The sequence below is a fragment of the Gavialis gangeticus genome, unplaced genomic scaffold (assembly GCF_001723915.1).
Source record: "Gavialis gangeticus isolate Ggan-Ray unplaced genomic scaffold, GavGan_comp1, whole genome shotgun sequence".
NCBI lineage: Eukaryota > Metazoa > Chordata > Crocodylia > Gavialidae > Gavialis > Gavialis gangeticus.
In genome coordinates, this window is record NW_017728996.1 from 39,766,809 (window position 1) to 39,785,512 (window position 18,704).

The 18,704-nt window shown below is 42.7% G+C and overlaps 1 protein-coding gene across 2 annotated transcripts in view; it reads right to left on the reverse strand.

Moving 5' to 3' along the window:
• The window catches only part of OTUD7A (OTU deubiquitinase 7A), a 224,118-nt gene that overhangs the window by 196,979 nt on the left and 8,435 nt on the right, over positions 1 to 18,704 (reverse strand). Inside the window, exon 1 of one of the 2 annotated variants that reach the window (XM_019504355.1) lies at positions 4,244 to 4,256. The exons of the other annotated variant lie outside the window; for it this stretch is intronic. The gene's annotated coding sequence lies outside the window, so the exon portion shown is untranslated. Of the gene's footprint in view, positions 1 to 4,243; positions 4,257 to 18,704 lie in introns of those variants that run through there. 2 annotated transcript variants of the gene reach the window in all.

An 18,704-nucleotide genomic window follows, 5' to 3' on the forward strand; every position in this document is an offset into this window, starting at 1 on the left:
TGAATCACCTTAGTATTGCTGTCATGGTTACTTAATTATCAGAACACTAATCACAACAGCAGTCATGTAAACAGTCTTAGTAGTTCTTTTCCCAAAAGAGACATTTCTTTGTATTGGAAAAGTTCATCTTGACAGAATCTTTCATAGGAAGAGGAAATATTTGGACATTCCCTTAGATAATGCCTCTCATTAATGTAGGCAAAGAGCACAACATGTTGGCAAATGGACCAAAGGCTAACACTGCACATTTACTGAAAGACAACAGGCATTATCCAACTGCCCATTACTTCCTATACAGTAAAAAGTAATTAAGAAGCCAGAGAACACTAGCCTCCTGCCTAAAGAAATGCAATCGCCAACCCAAAATCCCAAAGCCACAACCGTACAGTGGAGGGACAGTTGTTCTAGCAGGAAGCTCTCATTGGGTGCTTGTACATGTGATGATTGTCACCAAGTACACGTGACAAAAATTTCCTTCGTGTGGCTTAATAGCATCACACATTACATGTGCATGAGGTCCAGGGTTTTCAAATGAGTTTGCAATATTGCAAACTAAACTACAACGCCATGTAGTTTAGCTTGCAATGCTGCTGCTTGTAACATTGCAGCCTTTAATCTAACAGCTCTCCCACCCCGCCGCAGGAGAGGCGGGCAGGGCCCACCAAAAAAAAGGATACGGCCCCTCACATCTTCTGACTTCAGCAGGCATAAGTGGCAAGGAGCCCAACGGTTTTTTTTTCTCTCTCTCCTTCATGGAGCTTGCCCACCTCTCCCATGGCTAGGGGGTGAGCTGCCACTGGGCTGAGCAGCCCCTGAGCTGCATGGGACCCCAGTCCTTCCTCCACAGTGGCAGCACTTCCTGGGGTTGGCTGGGTGAGCTGCTAGCAGGCTGGGTACTGTCTCAGCTTGTAGGCAGCACTTGGCTAGATCCAACCTTTCCCGAGTCCGCTGGCACCTCCAGTGCTCTGCATACTGTCCGCACCGCCTTCCTGCCACCTGGGACTGCCTGGGAGTGGGCTGGCTTGCCCCTGGAGCAGCACAGGGAAGTGGCAGGAGGGTGGCTGCTTGTGCTGGCAGCTGGAGTAGGTGGCTGGGATAGTGCATGGGGTGCTGAAAGTCCCGATGGGCTCAGGGAAGAGTTGGATCTGGCTGGGTGCTGCCCCCAAACTGGGGTAGCACCTGGCCTGCTAGCAGCCTGTCTGGGCAGCCCTAGGGGGTACTGCCACCCCAGAAGGAAGAACTGGGGCCCCAACAGCTCAGAGCTGCTCAGCCCTCTGGCAGCTCACCCCCCTGCCATGGGGAGGGCAGGCAGGTTCTGCCAGAAGCAGGATCAGGCCCCTTGCCGCTTGTGATTTTAGAAGCTTGCCACAGCCAGCAGGATGCCTGGTACTGTCTGGGAACTAGCTGGCTGGCACCAAGGGCACTATGGGAGGCTGGCAGCACTGATGGCAGCAGAAGGTGGCAAGGGTAGCACACGAGGTGCTGGTAGGGCTAGTGGGGGAGTTGCATCATGCGACCTGGGATAGCCCCTGACCCACTAGCAGCCTGCCTGGCCAGCCCCAGACAGTGCTGCTGCTGTAGAGGGAAGGACTAGGGCCCCCTGCAGTTCATGAGCTGCTTGGCCTGCCGGCGACTTGCCCCCTGGCCATGGGAGAGGTGGGCAGGCTCTGCCAAAAAAAAAAAAGTTTGGGCCCCTTGCCATAATGTGATAGAAAAATTGAAATGGTTTAGTCCTCAGGGTTTTATTCTATACCTGTTTTAATTTAGGGAGCATAGAATAAAAGCTGGGGGATTAAACTTGCATCATATGTACAAGCACCCTTATGCTTATGTGCTATTCTATACCCTCCCTCTTCCCACTGACATTCGCCAGCTGTTCTTGCCAATCTGTACGAAAGTTACTGGCTAGCAGGCCAGTGTACAACGTTGTGATACTAATAAACGACGGGTGCTTTTCCTGCAGGCTTCTGAAATGCAGAACTCCAAATTTTAGGAGGGTAAATTGAGCAAACCCCTAAGCTCAGTAAGAGGCAACTCCTCCGAGCCTCTGTCACCTATGCAGCTCAGGCAAGCCAGATTGTTGATGGCAATTAGGTAACCAAGAGCTTCCAGAAGCATTTATATTAGAACAAATAGTATAAGGAAAATATCAGGCCTTGTGCTACTTGACATAGATATTACGAGCTGCCCCTTTTTTCAAGCGAATGACCATCTGCCCGCCACAAAGCCTTCCCTATACAACCTCTGCTCCATGTGGAAGCTGAGAGAACCTTCTAATACAAGCAGGCAAACTCTGTTTTCTCAGTTTGCTTCAATTTAGGCAAAAATCAGACTTTCAAAATAATTCTTTTATGCCAGAAAACCACTTTTTGCAGTAAAAAACACACCCAGATGGGAGAGGAAAGAAAGACCGTTAGCAAGGAAAGAAAACAAACTACACGGAAAAAAAGCAGTGACTCATTACAAATAAGAATCTCAGAACCCAGCTGGCTACCAGACTTTCTGTTCTAATCAAATGAACACAGGCCCTCCTACACCAAACCTTCACTCCACTGCTTTTGCTCTCCAAACTTATTAACACTGCCTCGCTCTCACTGTGTCTACTTGGAGCAGGTATCTTCCAAATGCTGATATTAGCACTTTCTCGTCTAAAGGATGACCGTTCCTCTCAGAACGGATGGGGCCATTCTAATATTGTAAAAGCCTTTGTCCGTCTGTTTGTAACTCTTTATTCGCACTCTGGCTGGTTGTCTGAAACAACCAGAGTGCCCCAACAGCGTTCTGGACAGGAGTCGGCGGTGCGCCGTCATGACGGCGGGGATGGAGCAGCCAGAGTGGAGGGTTTTCCAAGAACAATTTCAAAGCTTCACTCTCAGAAATAGCACAACACAACACAAGTAGCTTAGCTATATGGAATGCATATGGAAAGTGGTCAAATTTAAAACAGAATTAGAGCCTTGGTATTCATCTGCAGGGCAAATGGTTTACTATTAGGAAGTGGCCTCAAATCTCAATGCAAAAAATCAAAAGAAAAGAAAAAAATTGTTTAAATGTAGTATAATCGGAAAATTACAGTAAAAGTGATTCTGCATAGAGACCATTTGATACATATCAGAGGAGAAAGCATTAGAAGATAGAGGATTTATATTTTATTTTACCTTAATTCTTTTTAGGGAAAATAAAGTTCTCTAAACATTAAAATGGGTTAGGTTAACAGGATTTAAAAATTAATATTGCTATTAAGTAATAAAATACCTTGCCTTTCGCTGTCTATCCATTTCTCTCATAATATTGAGCCATGCTTGTAATTAAGCAGCTGCTATCTGATCAGAGACTGACATTTTTACAGTTGGGAGGTCCAGAGTCCAATTTAATAACAAAAATGGAAAATTATTTTGTCCCAAAACAGGTGGAACAAGCTATGTAATACCAACAAATGACACAAATACAAGCATAGCATGGACCAGAGAAAGCCATTCCCTTCAGATTATGAAAGGCTGCTAAAACCTGGGGGTAAGGAACAAGGCAATTTCCAAATGGATAAAGAGAGTAATTCATAAATCAAAACATGTTTTCATTTGAAGAATTTTAGACGACCAGAGAAACCTAGGATCTCTGAACAACAGGCCAAGCTTGATCCAAAGCACAGGGGGGAAGAAGAAAAAAACCCCCCCAATCAGCGGAAAGACTCCTGAAGACTATACTGGTATTGTTTTTATATTCACATGGAAAGTCTGATGTCTGATTACCATCGCTGACGCTTCTCAACTCATGAGGCAACGTTCAAGTCAAGTTCTGTCTCCCGCAGTAGCATCCTCCTCTTTTTCACTGCACTGATGCACTGCTCTGAGTTGTGGCTGAATATGGTAGAACATGGGTGGCCAACCTGTAGCGCACGTGCCACAAATGCCACGGACAGTCTCTGTATGTGGCATGCAGCGGATCAGGGAGGCGGCAAACAGCACAGTGGCAGACATGGCAAAGAAACAGAAACAAAGCAGCAGATGGGAGAGGGAATGCAGGGAAGGAAGCAGAAAGCAGAGCAGCAGATTGGGCAGGGGTAGCTTACTTAGAGGTAAAAGAGGTTACTTAGCTTGCCTTTAACAATAAAGTTAACTTAATGAAAATACTAAATAAAACTATCTAATAGTAAAACAATATCAGATTTCTTTGAACTTTGGTGCATGAAACTTCTCCCTCTTTTCTCCAAGAGAAACGCACCTTACAGTCTACAGAGGTTTACAACAGACTTTAAAATGAGCATTTTAAGTCAGTTATTATATTACCTCTAAAGCCAAAGCACTCTGAGTTAGAATGCTTCTGCACACGTTTGCGAAATAAGTGAAGTTATTAAATCACAATTAAGCAGTCAGATTCGTGAGGTTGGTTCTGCTTCAGATATGAGCTGAAAGCCATCAGCAGTAATGGAAGTAGGAGTTAATATATTACTTAGCTTTTAATTCACTTGGTTATAACGATATGTATATCTGAAGGTCACTAATTGCTCAAAACATCTGTATGCCCAGGTACAAGATGATGAATTATTAAGGATGGAGCAGCTGCCTGAGTACCAGAAAACGTTGCATCAAGAATAATTGAAAGGAATGAGCAAATCTCTAATGCATTTGCAGAAATTAAGAACACATTCTTATAATCAATAAATATAGTAATTTACTTAAGGGAAAACTGGTTACTTCCTAACATGGAGCATCTGCTCCTGACCCTTCGCTTACTTGAATTAACTTCCATTTTATTTTGCCCATTATGGGCACATCCAGACAGGCGCAGTTGTGCAGTATGTAGCTTTGCAAACACGTCTGCCACGCTACATACTGCAAGGTCTAGTGTTCTCCGCACTGCAAGGGCACATTGCCCAAGCACGTACTGCATCACATTTTTTTCCATGGGTTTTTTTCACCCCTGGATATCCAGGGGTCAACCCCCCCACAAAAAAACCCCACAGAAAACAAATGGTGCAACACATGCTTGGCATGTATTAAAGTTAAATGCATATTTCAGTGCTGTCATGGATGGGATGAGTTATGTACCTATCTTCCTGTCAACCATATCAAACAAATTCAGTAGTTAAACATAAGAAACAATTTCACGACCCCCTCCCCACTAAAATTTCGAATTGGTTTCTGCTTTGCAGGGTTAAAATTGGAATAAGTAGACCTTTAGATGTAGAAAGCCTTTACAGACATATAGATGTAATTGCTTCAAACATTGGTGAAATCTCATCAGGAATAATATACACTATTTTGGTCACTCATATTTGAAAAAGAGGATTTCAAATTTAAATATTTTCAGAGAAAGTTTATTCTAATGAACAGGAAATGCAAAGCCTGCCTCAAGACTGAGGGATCTTGACTAGTTGAGCCTAGCAAAATAAAGACTGAACAGGAAACAATTAAACAAACATGGGCTGGAAATTAAAAAGAAAAGAAAAAAAGATGGATCTTACTAAGTGAAGCCTCAAAGGTCTCATATGACATCTCAGCACAGGAACAAAAAATCATGCAAGAGAGGAGACTGGAGTAAGCCAGAGGTCTCATCCAGTGCTATGGTCAATGCACTATGTTCTAATACTAACAAATATGAAACGTAAGTTTGCAGTTATAGAGGGCACTTTTCAGTGGTTACTCTTATTTGGCAATAGAATAGTACAGCACTGCTGGAAGCCTTATGGGGGCCTCTTGGGACTGCAGTCATGGTGATCCTGGAGCAGGGAGCCTGGCTGGCAGGTAGAGTGTGGCTCCGGCCAGCCAGGCTCCAGTTTTGGGCAGTGCATGCTGCTACCATGTCTGCCACCCTGCTTTTTTTTTCCAGGTGTGGGGAGAGAGGGTTTGACACCAGGATCTCCCAGTGTCAATCCCCTCCCCACTGCCCCACACACATGGATGCTGGTCTGGACATTGAAAAGCACCAGAGATTTAGGCCTGTAGGCAATTTACAGGATACCCTTACCATTGGCAGGGTATACAAGAACGTATCCCCCGCGAATGGCACAATCTGCAAATAAGGCACTGCGTTCATGAGCGCGGTGCCTCCGGCTCTTGGGGTGGGGGCACGGCTGCCCTGGTGATGGCGGGAGCATGGAAGCAGGAGCAGTGGCGGCAGCAAGCACAGAGCTCCTGAGGTGCTCCTTTAAGTGTATTTAAGATGCGGGTTTGGCATTTGTGAATATTTGAAACCGCAAATGCCGAACCTGCAAATAGTGAGGGTTTTCTGTACAGTCATTTACACTTGTGTAAAGTGAGTATGAAATGCTGCAAAGCTTCAGTACCATTTTGCAGGCATGTAAATGACTACAAGAGGAAAACACTGGAGAAGCTACTCAAACACTGTCCTTTGGTGGTGGGGGGGGAGAACCCTTTTGTCCTTTAGGTGCTGGCATTGCTATACTTAAAAACACTGTCAAGTGCTTTACAAACTTTTATCTTCATGACCAGCTACAGAGGACCAATAATGTAATGTTTCAATAAATATGTATACAAAAGTGCCTAAAAGCTACCTTATATCTGGCCAACAGATTTTTCATAGAAAAGTCACCTGAAAATTCCCCATATGACAATTTAAGTTAATAATGTTATTATTAGGCCTCTGCTGCAGCACTAATGAACATTTGCTGTAAAAATTCATTAACTAAGATTTTGGATGGATTAGATGTCTGATAAAACACATGAAACTACCAGTACATCAAGATACTGCAAAGATGCCATCGCTTTCAATTAACTGGAATACGGCCAGAGCGCTAATGTATACAAGTAAAAACGTCGACGGCTGTCATAATGGTAATGGTATTTTCTTCATATGGTTACCTATCATTCGAAGGGAACATGTGAAACTAAAGTCAACACTATTTGCTAGAGTAGCTATCTTGTTATGTCCCTTGTTAGCTCAATTGCTACTTTTTTGAGGTAGTGGAAGGAAAAATGTACACCTCCTAAAGAGAAGTGAAAAGAGGGAAGCTGACTGAGCTGGCTTCCCAGCTACTCAGCTCTGCTCTGTAGTGGGCTGGCATAAAGCTTATCAGCATATATTTTAAAATCAAGTAGCAACACTGGGTTAATATAATGATCACTGTACTGTAGAACAAATGCAGAATTCTAGAAACAGGATGCATGGGAAACATGATAGAATCAGTTCTTTAACTTATAGTATGATATATTTTACAAACTATAATAGTTTCATGTACAACTATTCATACTGCAGCCAAAAAGGGTGGAGAATCCATACTGACAAACACTTATACCTGTTTAATTGTAAGCACACAGTGAAATCCTGCGGAAATCAAAGTTAAGTGCATGTTTAATCGATGAATCGGGGTCTTAGACAGTAGGGTAAAGAAGTAGCTCTTGTTATTACTAAAAAGGATCAACTACTTCAACCTTTTATGCAAAGTGGTCCAGAATTTTTAAATAATTTTGGATCCCTGACTGTTTCTAGATTTTTACTGGGGTTTTTTCATTTTCATCTGGTAAAGTGATTGTATCCATCTCCACTATAGAACTTGTGACTTACGTACATCTTTGTAACTGTGTTATCACAGTTCAGTCTAAAGGTTCTTTACTCAAAACCTAGCAAGTGCTTAACTAAGCTTCTTAACAGTTTTGCAGCGATGGCCAGAGCAGACTGTAAAACGCTTTCTTCAAACTACAGTGCCATATTCTATTTGCTTCCAGGTGCAATTCAAGCTACGGCATTATACAAGGGGTTGGTAACATATGGTCCATGAGGCAGATCTGGCCTGGGAACCACTGGATTTTAAGCTCACAGGGCCAGAGGGTTTTGTCTGTGTCCACATCCATGCCCATGCTGGGGCTGGGCAATTTCCAGATATAGCCTTGCTGCCAATGCTTCTTTCCTCCACTTCCTAGCCTCCCCCACCTTCTGCCTCCCCAGCCATGGCAAGGGCACAGATTCTGGCCACTGGGGACCTGTGCCAGGACCAGAAAGCTGGAAGCTGCATCCTCACTGCTGCCATTTCCGTGCAGTTCTCCCCACTAGCTAGAAGCTGTACTCACACCCCAGCTGAAAAGTTGTGGGGCTGGGAGAAGTGACAGTGGCACAGGTACAGCTCCCATCTCCCTGGCCTCAGCACAGACAAGGAAAGCCCCCTGCTACTGATGCACCATGATAGCCATCCAGCCCACACTGGACCCAAACTGGACTGTTCCAACCTGTGGCTTGAAAAGGTTGCTGGCCACTGATCTATATAATGTCTTCGTTGGTTCACCTGTACCAGCCAGACTTGAGTGTTCAGAGGTTTTTCCATGTTCCTGGTTACCTGAGAGTGCATCATTTCTTAAATGCTTTGGTTGTAGTTGAGGCAAGTATAGGCATTCTGCTGACCCCCAAGATAGTGGGGTTCAACTTTTTTGGCAAATGTACAATAAATTAAACTCCATGCCCTCCCTGAGTGCCACTCTAACCTCTTTCTCTGCCCAATATGCTCTCTTCCCTACCAACAGCTGTGCTCCCTGATCCCCATACCACACGCACAAGCTGCCGGTCTCACTTGTGGCATTGGTACTGCAGGCTGGCCATCCTTGGACATGATCCTTTTAGAAGCTCTGCTACCTGTAGAAGCTGTTTCTCTCAATGGTCTGAGAAAGTTCAAGTCTCTCAGTTGTCAAGGAGCAGGCAAAGTAAAGTCTTTTTCTCGGGTACAGACATACAAAAAGCCCAAGGCGGAACTGATCTAAGTTACATGATTTTCTCTAAGTGGTGTAGTTAAACTGGTAATGAACAGAACACACATTTCCATTTGGTTGAGGGGAGGAAGGGGAGAAATATTAGACCGGGTTCCACCATTTTTAAACTAGTCTAGGTGTGCTGAACTTCTGTTCTGTTACAGATATTTACTGGTATAACTGATCAGAAACCAGTCTAAGTGTAATGTTTGTTCCTGGCCTTAGAATATGGTATAAGCAGAAGGGCACAGAAGGTTTGATATTTTGTTTAGGCTGGCTGTGAAGCAGGCAGCCTGCTTGTGCCATTAAGTCAAGTATTCAATTTGGTTTTCCCAAAACCAAACTGAGCAAATCGGCACCACATGAAAATTAGGAAAAAATATATGCAACTAACTGATGAAACTCAAAAACTGTTATAAAGAAATGCTCCCAGATACTTAGCCTTCCAATACAGTGCTACCTGGCTTACCACCTTTCATTCAAAGCACTGGGATCACATAAATGTGTACCGACTTCAGCAAATGAGAAATTTTTATTCTTGTTGGATTTGTGGATAGAACTGAATGCTAATGACAAGAGGTCTTGTTACATCATCTCACCTCTCTTGCAAGATGATAACATGTCAAATCTCTACAAAGTTTTACTATGGCAGAAAAGCCTCCAGTCTTCCATGTTTTGCTTGCATTAATGGTTCGCATCGAGCAGAAAATATTAGATTGAATCATACATTAGCCAATGCAGATCTACAGATGAAAACAGCTATTTTAAACTTTGGAACCACAAGTTTTAGATGGATGCTTTCCAACTCCCTGAAACTCAAAACTGGCATATTTTAATTACCATTTATTATTTTCCCCATTGCAAAATAGTACTTTTAATCTCTGACAGTTTCTTGGGAATCAGACCTTTCTGGCCCCAACTGCCCTAAGGGCTAAAATCATGACCTCTGTCCTTCCCCATAGCCAGTCCATCCTGACTACCCTTCCAGGCCTCTCCTCTCCACTCGCAGCTGGGAACCTGCTTTTTTGTCCCTTGGCCCTTCCCCTTTTCTGATCACTTGATCCTGCCCACTCAGGAGGTTCCCATTAGCAGGATGCGGTTTTCAGGAGTGGGTCTGCAGCTGGCCCCCAGGTGAGTCTCTTCACCCCTTATAGCCCTAAAATTACTCACCTTAAAAGGTACCTAGTCCCACAGTCTTTTCACATGGCCTCTCCCCAGTAACAGAAGGGAAAAACCCAGCTACACAGATTTAGCCAATTAATCAGTTACAAAAGCAAATACACACAAAGAACAAAGGAACAAAGAATCCTTCATCACTATTTTGACTTCACAAAACATCCCTTCCTAACCCTGATTTCATATATGCTTATGTAAATGAAACGCACAAAAATGCCATAGCTGGATTCTTGTTTTGTAGGAATGAAAAATCTAAAACAGAATAAAACAGATTGTCATAAACCCATCACTGGGGTGCCCCCTGAGTGTCTCCCAGCTGACACACTGCTTCTCCCAAGGAACCAACCAAGGTTTGTCCTGAGAACTTCTTATCCCCACAAGCTCCAGCTCCACTGCCCTTATACTGCAAGTCACAGGCAGCAGGGGAATCTGCCCCCTTAGGACAGTGGAAGAAATTTGAGGTCCCCATTTCTATAGAATGACTAGTCTGGAACATCACTTGTCCAGTGAGTCTCTGTGGAAAGAGTAATCCATAAGAAGATAAAACAAACAGATTTATTATGCAAGAAAAAAGAATTATACGAGCAAAAGTGACCATAAGTTTGAAGACAGAACACAAAGCTAAACAAAGTTTCTTACCCTCTCACCTGGCTACATCCTAGCCCTCCTGAAAGTCCTGTCAATCAGCCTTCCTGCTGATTCTACCAGCCGTGACTGCTGGGGACGTGGACCCCTCCAAAGCCTGAGAAAATCCAGAACACCAGATTCCATCACAGACAGACTCTAAAATACTTCCCAGGCAGCCTTCCCTCTCATCTGCACTGTTCTAATTACTGTCGAGTCACAAGAACCTCCCAGAAATCTCTCACCCCGAGACGCCGGGTATTCCTATGGCTAAGGAGCCATTTCTTTCAGCTGCCTTAGCTGCAGTTGATTTTCCCCATTACAAGCAGACTATAACTTGGGTGCCCATCCCACCAGTGGCCCCTTCTGTCTGCAACTGGAAGTGGTAGTTGTCCTTGCCTTAGTATCACAACAACAAGACAGATTTAACAGTTCCACCTAGTCCCTTTCCTTGACCAAACCACATCCAAAAATCATAGATATACAAGGACAGCATAACATAATCTATACAGTGAGAAAAGGAACATAAATGGATACAGCAAAACACTGGGCTTTACCACACAACTACAGATGCCATATCAGTAAAATAAAAAGAAAAACCATATGACACCCCACAAACTCCCAGGCTCATGGTGGGGGCCATGACAAAGATGAAGGCTGCTGCAATTACAAAAGTTACTCTCAGGTCTTTATTGTCATAAATAAATCTTTGGAAACAGAAACTATGTAAGACACCTAAGGAAAACCAGTGTTGCAGTAATCAGCACCAGGAAAGACTGCAGAGAGCTCAGTTACTGCTTAATTGCAATAAAGTTTGATGATTTCCATTTAAACACAAGCACCACAGTAGATCCCTTTCATTTCTGTCTAAATTAAGAAAACTAGTTACCAAGTCCTTTTGCCAGACAGCCTTCAACTGCTCTGGGGCACAAAGCACTAGCCTGGGATTTGAGCAGTCTGGGTTCAAATCCTTGCTCTGCTGTCTAGAGAGCTGAGGTTCTGCTTCCTTCCATGGGATCCATGGTGCAGAACTAACACACTCTACTGAACTTCAGATCTGAGTTAACACACAATCCCCCAGAATCCCATGACAGTTTGCACTTCCCCCCACAAACCTCCCTTTGCAGGGTGGGGTGGCCTAGCCTTGGCCCAAGCTGTCTGGTCCAGCCAAGTAGAGAGGCATGCTCTAGTGCACCCCTGGCTTCTGGCCTGGACCACTGCAGGCATGTGGCTTCATTTCTGGAATCAAAACTGAATGTCTGTTCACTTGCTTATCAGTTCAATACAGCCTCGGGCTTTTTGACTGTAGCCTATAAGTGGAATAGGCGCCAGGGCTAGTATGCTGGAAAAATAGTATTAGAGAATAAGGACCACTCTGACATGATACACCAGAGACCATTTCAGCACCAGCAAAAGGGACTTAGGGGTCAGATTGGAACGAAGTCCTTCAGTGCCAAAGTAGTTGTTTTCCTTGGATCAGCTTTCTAAGACTGATGCTTTTTATCTTTAGGATTGTTTCCAAGGTGTCAAAGCTGGAGAGAAACCATTTATGACATGTCCTTGTTGCAAAAGAAAAGCCAACAATATTCTGGGTCATATTACTAGGGGTCTCTCTTGCAAATCAAGGAAAGTAAATTCCGCCACTTTGTTCAGCACTGATGAGGCCTCACTTGGATTACCATGTCCGGTTTGGGGCTCCATATTTCAAGAACAATATGGTCAGACTAGAAAGAGTCCAGCTGAGAGTGACAAAATTATTAGTGGACTGGGAAGACTGAGGAGTGATTTTATTACAGTCTTCAAATACAAGAAGAGAGATTATAAAGAGGATAGAGATAGCCTTTTCTCTGTGGCTGTAAGGGAAAGGACTAGGAGCAATGGCCTTAAACTGCAGCAGAAGAATTTTAGGGTGGCAATTAGAACTTTCCGACTATGAGGGCGGTCAAATATTGGAATAGGCTACCTAGAGATATTGTGGTATCTTCATTTCTGGAAATTTTCATGCGAAGGTTAGATAGACAGTTGACTGGGATGATTTAGTTAGGGCTGTTCCTGCCTTGAGCAGGAGACCAAACTAGATGACTTCCTGAGGTCCCTTCCAGCCCTATTTTCATATGATCCCATATTCCCATTTTTTTTGGGTGCTTCACAGCAGAAGACAAGATCAATGGCACCTACAATGGTAAAGGAAATCTTGCAGATTTTGAGAAAAGAGCAAAACTCTTTTCCCCTTGTAAGTGAGGAATCAGCACCGGAGCCTAAAGGTGTAATTGGCTTGAGAAGTGAAAATATTTTGATATCAGCTGGCATGCATTTGAGACCATATATGCCTCATGGGCTGTGGCAATAGCATTTAAAGTCTAAGGATGGAAATCTAGGGGAGGACCTGTAGAAGACTAAAATCCTGCAATTCACTAGAGTGCCTTTTCAAACCTAAACATCAGAGCTGACAGTGAAAGCTGGTTTACCCAGCTTGGAGGCAAGGCATCCGGAGCCGCGGAACCTTGGCCTAAAACTTCGGGAAGTTTTGGGTTTGAGTTTGCTCAGAGAAATTTCCACAACAGGAGGTTGAACTACAGTCCTCCTGGGCTCTAGTTATGAACAGAGTTAATGGGAAAACAGAAGTTTCATCCCACAAAAAATTCTGATATTTTGACATTTTTTGTGATTTCAGAAGGAACAATAAACCAATATAGTTAAACTGTCTGCAGAATGAACAGTTCAAAAAAGTTTGATTAAAAACATTTAACTTCACTTTGTCAGTCATTTGGGGAATTACCTGGATGCATCAGCCGAGTCAGAGAAACTCCATGTGTTATGGGAGATTTAGTCCCGTTGGTAAGTAGGGCTCATGAGGGGACAAACAGAGCTTACCGAGCCCGGGATGACAAGTTCCATGACTGCAACCTCATGTCTCAGAGAGATTGAGACAAATGTCAACTCAAAATGTACATCTGCATTATGATTTTTCCAAAAGAAAAGTTCCATAGAAAGTTTAGATTTTGACAAAATACCAGTTTTTGTCAGAAAAATGGTACCACAAAAAAATTGAATTGGAAGGGACCTCAGGAGGGCCATGTAGTTTAATCCCTTTCTTAAAGCAGGAACATCCCTGCTTAAACCATACAAGGCATATGTTTATCTAACCTGCACTGGAAATCCTAACCTCCCTCAACAGTCTGTTCCAGTACTTAAGTTTGAAACCTCGTTCTTATATCTAACCTAAATCTCTCCTGTTGCCAGGTAAGGTCTTTACTTCTTATCTGTCCCCTGTGGATATAGGGAAAAATTGATCACTATCCTCTTTAAATCAACCCTATTTTATTTAAAGACTAATCACTCTCTGTCCCCAATCTTTTCTTCTTCAGATCAAATATCCCCAGTTCTACTCAAATCCTAATAATTGTTGTTGCTCTCCTCTGAACTCTTTCCAATTTGTCCACATCTTTCTTAAGTGTGCCGTATCTAAAACTGGACACAGAGCTCCAAGCTAGGCTTCACTAGTGCTACAGAGTGCTATATTCACTTCCTGTGACTTGCATGGGACCCTCCTGTTAGTACATCCCAGTGTGCTTTTTGTGAAACAATATTACACTATCGACTCATATTCAGGTTGTGAGCCCCTATAACCCTGCCTAGCCAGTTTGCATTTCTGTATTTGACTGTTTCATTCCAAGCACTGTACTTTGCACTTACCTTTGCAGAATTTCATCTAATTTAATTGTACACCGTTTCTCCAATTTATCAGTCATTTTGAATCTTAACTCTATCCTCCAAGCTGTCTGATACCCCACCATCTTGATGACACTTGCACTCAATTCCATTCTTCAAGTCATTAATACAGATATTGGGCAACACTAGACACAGGACAGACCACCTGGGAACCTCACTTGATACCTCCTTCCACTTAAGTGTCAACACACTGGTGATGACTACCTTTTGAGCAAAATTATCCAAACACTGCGAGCTTCCACCTTACAATAGTTTCATCTACACCATATTTCTTTAGCTTACTTATGAGGAAAAGTTTTGCTTAAAAAGTTTTTAACCATCCCTTCTGTGAAAGTCTAGGAGGTGTGGTATCTCTCTCATAAATGTGATTTTTTTATGAATAAAAAAGCAGCAATGAAAGGAATCTAAATAAAAAAAGCCAAAATCAGGAAGCCAGCAGTTTAGGGACATGGCCAGAGACCTGGAGCCAAGCAGAAGTAGCAAAATACCACAGCTGGAGTACTGCTTCCAGTTCTGGGCACCACACTTGAACAAGAACATGGACAAGCTTGAGAGAATCCAAAGAAGAGCCACCCCTATAATCAGAGTCTTACACAGCAAGCCGTACGATGATGGGCTGAGGGATCTGGGACTCTTCAGCCTGAAGAAAAGAAGGCTGAGAGGGGACCTGGTAGCAGCTTACTACTGCACTAGGGGAGTACATCAAGGGCTTGGTGAGCAACTGTTCGCCAGGGCACTCAAGGGGAAAACTAGGAGCAATGGCCACATACTCCAGGAAGACCGATTCAGGATCAACATTAGGAAAAACTTGCTCAGTCAGCATGTCCAGACTGTGGAATAAGCTCCCTCCAGGAGGTGGTGCAATCACCTACCCTGGAAATCTTCAAGAGGGGACTACACAGTCACCTTGCTAGGGTCACCTGACCCCCAGCTGTCTTTCCTGCTTGGTGCAGGGGACTGGACCCAATGATATTCCAGGGTCCCTTCTGGCCTTACAATCTATGAATGTGAATGTGCAGCTCCCAACAGCAGCTGCTTTGGTGCCCCCTGCCCCCATCCCCATCTCCTCTGCCTCCAAGCAGGAGCCCAGAGCAGTTGCCCCCATCACACCCACTGGCCCCTACCCCCTGTCCCCCACTCTCTCACCCACCCAATTATGACACTGCAGGAAGTGCATGATTTGAAGCCTTCTCAGTTTCTAGCATGACTGAAGCCAACTGCAGAAGATGCAGTTCAACTTTCCAATGTAAAAATGCAGCAAAAGTAATGGAAAAACTATTCTACAAGTATCTTTGGTCCAAAATCTCTACATATACATAGGAACATGCAGAGAAGTATAGAATGGAGGAGGTTGAACATTATGGATAAGTACAGATAGTCAAAAAGCCTGAGGCTGAATCAATTCAATCTTTGCAGGTTAGTCTAAGCTGTGTAGACTGAACAAGTAAGCAAGTGAACAGACATTCACTTTTGATTCCAGAAATAAAGCCACATGCCTGCAGTGGCCCAGGCAAGAAGTTGGGGAGGATGGGGTGGGGAGGGGAGCACTAGAGCTGCCCTCCGTGCTCAGCGGAAACAGACAGCTTGGGCCAAGGCAGCCTTGTGAGGGAGAGTTTGCAAGGGAGGTGCAAAGCATCCTGGGATGCTGCAGGACTGAGTTAACTTGTATCTGGAACAAGAGTTCAATAAACCAATTTAACCTAAATCAGTGAAGTCTGAAACTGCATCCATCCAGGTTTATCTTAAATCAGTTTTGGCCATTTTGAAAGCAATTTACATGAATTGAACTTCTGTTGTTACAGATTTGAACTGGTTTCCAATCACTTATACCAGTTTGTGTGTAATTTCTGTCCCTAACCTATATCAAAAACTAAGAGAACCAAAATGGACCAATGATGTTGGTATTTGTAAATCATAGGATTTCTGTAAATTCATATTGCTGTCCTTATTCCTGAACAGCTGTAAAAACAAATTACCCCAAATTTTGTGGCTAGGTTTTTCAGCAGGCCATCTAAAAATTGCACAAGCAAATAATTAGTATAGAAATTTCACATGGACATATACAAAATCTTATTTGTTTGCATGTCAATGTTGGCTCATATCGAGATGGGTATTAACATATTCTGTGCCCTCAGTATAGCTACTAAAGTTTTACTCTTATATGGAGTCTAATTTTGCTCCAGACAAACAAGCATAACTTATAAGTGAATTAAAATTCTAAAGTGATCTAAACTGAACTCAGTTTCACTTCAGTTCTGAATAAGAATGGGATTTAATGAGAAGGAACCTCACCGTAACTTGATCTGGATTAATGTTTCTAAGCATGATAAGAAGTCCTAAATGGTTAGAAACCCTTTCAGTTAGAACAGGATGTGATATCCTGAACCAAAGAAGGGAAAGAGAGACAGGTTGAAGAAACCTCAGACAACATACAAGGCATCTGAGAACTATAAACTGTCCAAAATAGCATCATTACCTAGGGAAAGAGAAAAGACAAGCACAAAAATTCAGCCCAATTATTTTCATCTAAGAAAGAGTTAGATATTTTAAGAGAACAATTTGGGAGCATTTATTAAAATAAGACTGCTCTTTGGCTTTTTGAACCACTGTTCATTCTTAATCACCTATTATTTTCTAACAAGCTTGCGCTCTTTGATAAAACTAGTAAGAGAGATAAAAAGACTGCTGAATTTTCTTTGGGCAGGAAACTTGCCTGAAAAAAAGGCACATTAGAGGTTAATGACTAAGGTACAAAACTGTGGAGTAGTAGGGGGATTTAAGAGATAAAGGGGTGTTAAGGAGCTAGAGAATGAAGGACCTAAACTCACCTAAACTTTTCACTTGCTGCTGAAAAAATATATTCAGAAATCTTTTGAGGAGTTGAATACCCTGACAAACAGACAACACCTGAATTCTCACAAGGTGTTGCTAAAATACTTGCAAGCACCAAATCAACCACCAGGCTAACAGATAGGATATTATTCATACTACAGTTATACATAATCAAACCTTTGCCTGAAACACTGCAATTTTCATATGAATAGGACCTACTCAAGAAAAAAATGAAGATAGCAGACAAATGGAAATAGGTAGAGAAAAGAGGGTCAAAATATTAATAAAGAGAAGGAAGAGGCTTTGCAAGCTGAGCTTTTAGATGATTTTCTGCCAACATTTTTAGATCTGACCTGGAACACCCTGCTCTGTGCGAAAGCAAGAGGTACAAGTTGAGGCCTTATCCAAAGTTAAATGAAAAGCAATTGGAATTTTCCAAAGGATAGTATTAGACTTTAATTGAGGTGAATGTCATTAAAGAACCTGCAGTCAGACCTGGTAGACAGGAGAAGCAGAAGAGATCATATCAATTTACTGTAAGAAACTGCATGGAGAACCCCTGAAACAGAGTAGATACGTGAAACTAAAGTTTGGCAGCAGCTCAAAGTCTGTATGTTAACAGTTAGAAAGGTAGAGGGGGACATTAGTTTCTGGAGGTGTAGGAACAGTAGGACAGTGCAGCCCATTGACTAGGGAAATTGTGGAATCTCACTGGAGGTTTTCAAAAGAGACCAGATGGGCATGTGCTTGGGATAGCTTTTGTGCACCCTGAGGCTTCATTCCAATATTGTGATTTCATAAGTGTGCAGCACTGCATTGTGCTGCAAGTAGAGCACTTTGAATTCCAAATCTTAACTCAAGGCAACACATCTGTCCTTGCTATTGAACTGTTCAAGTAACATGTTAAATAAATCGGAAGTTGCGACTCATGTTAGAAGGGAGTTTTTGGTGGAACAAATTACAAGCACAATGATCATAACGTACATTTTCCCTTCATTTTTCCACACCCAGGTGATTTAGAAGCTTTACTGGGTACTACAGGAAACAAACTGCTTCAGAATATTAAAATGTATTATTCCAACTATTATCCTCTCCTGTTCAGATGAGGACATGATTCTGATCACAACAATGACCTTAGCGATCCCTAAAGCTTTCTTTCTTTCATTGTGCATGTTACAGGATTCTCAAAACACACATGCATTTCAGTTCTGAACTCTGCACTTGGTAGGAAGAAGCTTCTAGATATATGTATGTATCATCATTGAATTGTTAAAGTGCTACTGCATTTTTAAAAATGTAACTTGAAGAGATGCACACTTAGATTTAGCTTTACGTCACAAGAAACTGCAGGCTGTTTCAGCTATCAAAACAACAAAAAGCAGAGAAAGTCATTCAACCCACAATACTGGAAACAACAAATGGTATTGTGATCCCTGCTTCTACATTGTCAGTTCTAACATTAATTGTCATAGCAACCAAAATTTAAAGCTTCATTTACAATGCAGATAATCTTTTAGTTCATGTTGCTCTCTCACAACAACTGATTTGCTGATTTACAGTCTATTGCAGTGAACTTCTAATGAGATAAATAAGGCACAAAAAAACCAACGTGTGACATGCATTGGCACCAGTTAGCCAGTGAGC